Source organism: Oncorhynchus gorbuscha, linkage group LG22, assembly GCF_021184085.1.
Source record: "Oncorhynchus gorbuscha isolate QuinsamMale2020 ecotype Even-year linkage group LG22, OgorEven_v1.0, whole genome shotgun sequence".
In the NCBI taxonomy this organism is placed as follows: domain Eukaryota; kingdom Metazoa; phylum Chordata; class Actinopteri; order Salmoniformes; family Salmonidae; genus Oncorhynchus; species Oncorhynchus gorbuscha.
In genome coordinates, this window is record NC_060194.1 from 11,629,006 (window position 1) to 11,637,390 (window position 8,385).

The following is an 8,385-nucleotide window of genomic DNA, read 5'->3' on the forward strand; positions in this document are numbered from 1 at the left end:
GATAGAATCTGTCACGTATAAATAATTGGAGACAGGGGCAGTAATACGTAATAGGGGGTTTTAATACTTCACCCAAAAATACGACAGACCATGAAAAGGCACGGGGACAAAGCCCAAAAACAACAAGTATACAAAAACACAGGGATGAAACCCAAACAAAACCTTGAATAAATACACGGGACCCGTCATAACAAGTGCACAACAATACACAGGATGAGACCAGTAATAACGAGTACACAAAACACGCAGCACGAAAGCTGAAACAAAGCACTGGACCAGCGGACATGGAAACAATACCCGACAAGACAATGGTGAACAGAGAGCACATTTATACAATTACTAATCAGAAGGAATGGGAACCAGGTGTGCTTAATGAAACAGTTCAGTGACGTAGACCTTTGGAACTGGTGCACGGAATGAACAGCAGTACCGAGGCAATCCTTGACAGAATGAAACGCTCACTCTGGTAAACATAAACGTCTGGCGGTTTCTAAAGCCAATGTGACTTGTTGAATTTATTTCCTTCCTATGAATGTATATCTAGCATTTTAACCACTTTGGCTATGAGCTATTGTGACCGCAATCCTGAAAGCTAAGACTCTCTGGACTTTTGGGAGTCAGGGGAAATGTAGTAGAGTAAAAGTAGTCAAAAATATAAATAGTAAAGCAAAGTACAGATACCCCCCAGAATCATAAAACACGGGATGAGATGTTAAAAACTGTCCATTGTGCCAATAGATGGAATGCACTCGCATGAGATTTGCCGTGATGTTGACAGAGTGGCATGGGAGGTTTATTTCTTAGACTGGGGTAAGATGTCAATTTTTGGGACACATCCTCAGTAGTGTGCCTTCGAATCAGTGGGTGTTTCGGCCTTTAATCACTAAACACCCTCATCAAAGGTGGCCAGCTAAAGGGTGATCAAGCCTTAGCTTGTGTCCCATGCCCAATTAAGATGTCCCACAGGACTGTGCAAGGCAGGGGCGTCCTCTTCCCTGAGCCAGCCATACAGCTGACCGCATACCTCATATGCCCTCCTCAAGTTGGAGGGATCTGAATTGAGTTCTCAGGTGGGGGTGAGGGGTCATGAAGTTATAGCCCAGCAAGGGTCCTTCCGTTTGATCCAGATCCACTGGCTGCCTCTTTCAGCTGCTTGAGAAACTGCTCTGATGGTCTGCCGCAGAGCCTGTCCATGGATTCCAAGTTCTTTCAGCAACCTGATGATGGAAGAAGCCACGAATCCTCTGCATCCCACTTCAACTGGCCAGACTTTTGCATTCCAGCCACGCTGAGTTGCGTCTGCTGCCAACTCTGTGTAACGCAGTTTCTTACACTCGTAGGCCTCTTCAACAGAGTTTTCCCACGGGACTGTGAGCTCTATGATGTACACAGTCTTTCGTGAAGGGGACCAGAGTACCATGTCTGGCCTAAGGTTGGTAGAAGCAATCTCAGGTGGAAAAATGAGTTGCTGGCCAATATCGACAAGCATCTTCCAGTCCCGGGCCATGGCTAGGTGTCCAGTTTCTGGCTTTGTAGGAGGATACTTGGGCCTTTTCTGTCCCTCCCGGATGAATGTTGTTGTTTTGACGGGATTGCTTGTTTTTGGAGGTAATGAATTGGTTGCACTCCTCTTGGTCTCAAGTGCTGCAGCCAGGCTCTTGAGGACCTGATTGTGCCAAAACGTACTTAAATAGTACTTGAAGTATTTTTACTTAAGTACTTTACATCACTCACCTTTGGTAGCTAGCAAGATGACTACATCCTGAGTTGTGCAGCCTATGTCCAATACAGATTCATACAGGCATTATTTAAAGCACTCATTGAAGAGGTAGGGTTTCAGATGTTTTCGGAAGATGGGTAGGGACTCTTCTGTCCTAGCTTCAGGGGGAAGCTGGTTTCACCATTGGGGTGCCAGGACATAGAAGAGCTTTGACTGGGCTGAGCGTAGGGTTCGGAGGGCCAAGAGACCAGAGATGGCGGAACAGAGTAGTGGGTGTAGGGTGACATCGTAGGTCCAGCAGTAACTTAGAGGGAAGTAGCTAGATAGTGTAGCTAATATCAGGGTGACAGCTAAAGCAAATGTATTGCCTTTGTATTCCGATGAAAATGGAAAAGTTCTGAACACTCACAAGTCCCAACTTCAGCAGACAAGTATCAAATTCTTGCTGAAGTTTCTAGCCGGAAGCATAAACTAGCTAGTTGGGGAAGGCTCATTAAGCTAAATCCATTCATCCCCACTCAACTCTTGCTGCACGTTATCCATTTTTGGCATCATGGCTGCATTCAGTAAGTTTTTATGTTCTGGAACGTTCAATTGAACAGAAACGGTGCTGTACTGAACGACCAGTTGAAATAACGGGAGGGGGTGAGTTAGGGAACGCTGTCAGCATGGTCACTGCCCTTTCCATTTTTTTGTGTTTTATGAGCATGGCCTTATTTCTATTACAGCATATTGGATGAATGTCATTCATATTCCATTCACCCAGCTCAACGTACCATCAATAGGTTTAGGCTACGGCATGATACTCATATTTTCCTTACACCCATCATGAGGTTGCTACAACCTAGCCAAGAATGAAAGTTTACAACAAAGGTGCAAAGGCCGAGAGAAATTAGAGTAATCAAGGTGACAGACAGTGACATATTCAATACCGTCTTGCACCCTCTTGCCTACATCTAGCTGATCTAGGTTGTAATCTGATCCCGTTGCAAACGAGAGTTTCTATTGGACAAATTCAGGTATATTTATCCCTGTTGCGTTCTGTTTGCTTCTATTTAAGAATTTTTTTTCAACAGAATCGGCGGAATGAATACACCCCTGATCACACGAAACACAGAACTATCCGCCACATAAAAACCGCATGATCACTTTGCTTGTGTCATGCCCCGACCTTAGAGAACCTTATATTTCTCTATTTTGGTTAGGTCCCGGTGTGACTAGGGTGGGTAGACTAGTTTTTTATTTTCTATGTTGGCCTGGTATGGTTCCCAATCAGAGGCAGCTGATTGTCTCTCGTTGTCTCTGATTGGGGATCATATTTAGGCAGCCTTTTACCACCTGTTGTTTGTGGGATCTTGATTTTGTATTGTTGCTTTTTAGCCCTACAAAGCTGTATGTTTCGTTTGTTACTCTTTCTTGTTTTGTGCCGGTTATCATAAATAAAAAATGATTAACTTACCCCACGCTGCATCTTGGTCCAACCATCCTGAGCGTTACAGCTTGTTGCATATATAATTCCTTCTTGCGTCTACGCCCTCTTTTCCTCTCACCTTTTCCCTTCGCTTGTGGACTTCAGTGTAGAATACAACTGCTGTCTGTGACCAGGCAACAAAAACATTCCAAGCAAACTTTCGTACCATAACCACTAACCGCTATACACAGCCTACATCGTTTTCACCAAATTAACGTCATAGTCAACATAGCTACTAGAACTAACGCGTTAGTAAACCCACTACAATCATGCAGTACAGTGTACAGCAAGCAGTTTAGCAGTTACACTGGCAGGCCTCGGTGGCAATAAATTAATAAAACCAAACGCTTACCTTGACTTGGAAGAGTTCCAGTGTTGGATAGCCATAACATAGCATCCTTACCTGTTTGAACCGGGTGTTTGAGTAGGTTAAACTAGTTAGCTGCATTCGCTAGCTAAGTAAGTGAAAGTCTAATATGTATATACATAGTACAAAATATAGCTAGCTCTCTCTGTCTCTCTTGCTTCTCCTTCATTTTGGAAGAAATTCATTTGTTCAAAACTGTTCAACCATTGTCTTTCTCTTTGAGTGAACTACTCACCACATTTTATGCACTGCAGTGCTAGCTAGTGTTAGCATATGCTGTCAATACTAGACTTATTATCTGATCCTTTGATTGGGTGGACAAATGTCAGTTCATGCTGCAAAAGCTCTGATAGGTTGGAGGATGTCCTCCGGTAGTTTCTAATAATTACTGTGGAAGTCTGTGGAGGGGAGTGAGAACCATGAGTCTCCTAGGTTTTGTATTGAAGTCAATGTACACAGAGGAGGACAGAAGCTAGATATCCTCCGGCTACACCATGCCCTTACAAAAATGTACCATGGTACTGCTACAGTACTTTCATTCATACCATGGTACTACTGTGGTAGTTTCAATTATACCGTTGTATAGTCTGAATCATGGAAATGTACCATGGTTTTAGCCTTGAAGTATGATGGTAATACCATGGTACTGCCATTGTACCTAAATATTACCATGGTATAGATCTGAATCATGGAAATGTACCATGATTTTAGCTTTGAAGTATGATGGTAGTGCCATGCACTTAAATAATACAATGCTATTGTCTCATTTTTACCATGGTATAGATGTGGATAATGGAAATACCACAGTTTTAACGTGCATTATACATTCTACCATGGTAACGCACAATTATGATAAATGGTACCAAAAAGTAATTTATTAATTGTGCGTAATCATAGTACAATGACAGTACAATGCATTAAATAAACAAACCTCAAAAGAGGTTGATTGGTATTATATTGATGAAATGATATACCAGCATGGGCAAGTTTCTGATAAAGTCAGGGGCAGGCTACAATTGTTGGTCCTAGTTTGTCTGTAACATCAAAGAAAAATGGAAATAGTTGCTATGAAAAATGGGTAATACTTTCTGTATTAACAGTATTGGTTTTTTTCTCATATTTGTGAAATGTGGGAGAATGTGAGATATACACTTCATGGCCAAAAGAATGTACACACTTGCTCGTCAAACATCTCATCCAAAACCATGGGCATTAATGTAGAATTGGTCCCCCCTTTGCTGCTGTAACAACTTCCACTCTTCTGGGAAGGCTTTCCGCTATAGATGTAGGAACATTGCTTCAAGGACTTGATTCCATTCAGCCACAAGAGCATTAGTGAGGTCGGGCACCGATGTTAGGCGATTAGGCATGGCTCGCAGTCGGCGTTCCAATTCATCCCAAAGGAGTTAGATAGAGTTGAGATCAGGGCTCTGTGCAGGCCAGTCAAGTTCTTCCACACCGATCTTGACAAAGCATTTCTGTATGGACCTTGCATTATGCACAGAGGAATGATAGGGCCTTCCCCAAACTGTTTATACAAAGTTGGAAGCACAGAATCATCTAGAATGTCATTGTATGCTGTAGCATTAAGATTTCCCTTCATTGGAACTAAGGGGCCTAGCCCAAACCATTATTCCTCATACACCAAACTTTACAGTTGGCACTATGCATTCGGGCAGGAAGTGTTCTCCTGGCATCCACCAAACCCAGATTTGTCCGTCAGACTGCCAGATCATCCAATGGCGGCAAGTTTACACCACTCCAGCCGACGCTTGGCATTGCGCATAGTAATCTTAGGCTTGTGTGCTTGGCCATGGAAACCCACTTCATGAAGCTCCCAACTAACAGTTCTTGTGCAGATGTTGCTTCCAGAGGCAGTTTGGAACTCGGTGGTGAGTATTACAACTGAGGACAGATGATATTTATGCGCTACGAGCTTCAGCGGTCCCATTCTGTGCGCTTGTGTGGCCTAGACATTTCCACTTCACAATAACAGCACTTACAGTTGCCCGGGGCAGCTCTTGCAGGGCAGAAATTTGAAAAACTGACTTGTTGGAAAGGTGGCATGCTGTGACGGTGCAACCTTGAAAGTCACTGAGCTCTTCAGTAAGGCCATTCTACTGCCAATGTCTGTCTATGAAGATTGCATGGCTGTGTGCTCAATTGTATACACCTGTCAGCAATGGGTGCGGCTGAAATAGCTAAATTCACTCATTTGAAGGGTGTCCACATACTTGTGTATATATAATGTATTGTAGCCTAATCTTTGGCATTTTGTAATCATTTACAGTATTTATAATTAAAGGGTGTTGTGCTTATTTCGGCCAGCAGACGGAGCCTCTAGTGGTTGCTTCACGCACTCTCACTCTACAGTGTCTCTCGCGCAAGCCTGCCTTTTCGGCAGTGTTGCCAACTTAGCGACATTGTCGCTATATTTAGCAAGTATTCAGACCCTTCTAGCGACACATTTTCAAAAAAGCGACTAGTGACAAATCTAGCGACTTTTTCTGGTGTTATTGGAGACTTTTGGAGACTGACGTGAAAGCACATTGTTTTTACTCTTCTCAGAGCAGCATGTGCTGCTGTGGGCCCCACCCTGTCCCAAAGCACTCACAGGCGGCCCAGTCCTCGCGCAGCAGTCCCTCCCAGCTGCAGTCAGAGCAGGAGATGTTCACCCCTCTGCATCCAGACTGCAAATGAATAGCGCATGGCTGGCTGATCCCACCCTGGCTTACATTTTATTTTTTAACTATTAACCTGAATTAGGGCCAGACTAGTTACCATAGTTCTCACATTGCCATTGACAGTTTTTTCTATTGTCTCTTTTTGGTCCATTTAGATTATTAAATGTAGATTGTATACAAAGAAATGTAAAAAAATGTTATGGTTAAAAATGTTCATGTTTTACTGTGACTTGTTGTAGGCTCCTAAGTGGACCATAAGGTTAAAAACCAAACCAAATTAAGAAATGTAAAAAAAAAAAAAATATATATATATATATATATATATATATATATTATTATTATTATTATTATTATTTTTAAATAAGTAACTCCGCCAGAGTGTCTCTTTTGGGTCACTTTTGCCGGTCCCTGCCCCGGAAAAAGGAGGAGGGTTGGAATTCTGACATAAAAAAAAACAAGAATCGACAGAAGAAAGTTCATTTGTAGTTCTAAACATATTTAGGGTGTTTTTTACTCACTTTTTGTCTCTCCCAAGATGTTATTCCTCTCACCTTCAGCGTCCATCACAATTACATGCACCTGACCAATTATGCAAATTAGGGGATGACGTCATTTAGGGACTTTTAGGACAGCCAATAGCTACTTTCCTTACTGAGGAGTTGGCAACACTGCTCGGGTGAGTCACTTGAATGAGAGAGCCAAGCCAACTGAAAACTAAAGAGAGAAGCACCAGATAAACAAAATATTTAAAAACGTTTTCATCATGGTGGGCGAGTTATAAAGCATAGAATATGAAACACCAAGTTAAGTGGAGTGTAATGATATAATTGTCATTTTTTGATAATGTTTTGATAGTTTAATTATTAAAAGTCTGTTAGCATAGAAGACTAAAGATAGCTCCAGTCAAGCTAGCCTGTCCTAGTCATGGTGACAGACATTTACATTTACATTTAAGTCATTTAGCAGACGCTCTTATCCAGAGCGACTTACAAGTTGGTGCATTCACCTTATGACATCCAGTAGAACAGTCACTTTACAATAGTGCATCTAAAGGACCAATGAACGTTCACACATTCTTTAAAAAAAAGGGAAACATTGTAACTTGCTGTTTTTAGGGATATGTTGAGAATTACATGATGAAAATGTATCTATGAGAAGATGCAATTTTACCATTTTACAAATGGTTTGTTTAGTGTGTTGGCTATTTAGAATAGTGTGTTGGCTATTTAGAATTGTACTATAAGAGTAGCCAAGTCTGTTGAATGTGAGAGAGCCAACTGAAAACTGAAAACTGTTTTGAAGAGAGATGCACCAGATAAACTATCTAGCTATTCTAAATCTTCCAAGGTTTAAGACTCCCTTCATTCTTCTCACCATATGCTATCCAGGTCCCAAGGTTTAAGAGGGTACACTACACTACTAGACCATGTGTGTTGTGGTTTTTCACTATAAACTAAAGGGATATAACATGGTACTAGGCCTATGCTTTGCCATTGCAGAGCGAGAAGTTAATGTTGCATTATGTGAGTATCATACATTTCACTACCCCAAAAAGCATGGTAAACAACTACCATGTATTCATGTTTCACTACATGCTGCTAGTACAAAACCATGGTATATTGTTTTTATTGTACTACCATTTTTGGAAAACATTTATTTACATTTAACCTTTATTTACCCTTTGCAAATCCATGGTTCCAGTAACGCCAGGGTAGTGGGTTCGATCCCCGGGACCACCCATACGTAGAATGTATGCACACATGACTGTAAGTCGCTCTGGATAAGAGCGTCTGCTAAATGACTTAAATGTAAATGTAAATGTCTGCTAAATGGCATATATTATTATTATTATATTATTATTATTAGTGTTTTTTTGGGGTATCTGTACTTTACTATTAATATTTTTGAACTTTTACTTTTACTTCACAACATTCCTAAAGAAAATCATGTACTTTTTACTCCATACATTTTCCCTTACACTTAAAAGTACTCTTGAATTTTGAGTGCTTAGCAGGACAGGAAACTTGCCTAATTCACACATTTATCAAGAGAACATCCCTGGTTATCTCTATCTGACAGACTCACTAAACAGATACTTTGTTCGTAAATTATGTCTGATTGTTAGAGCATGCCCCTGGTTATC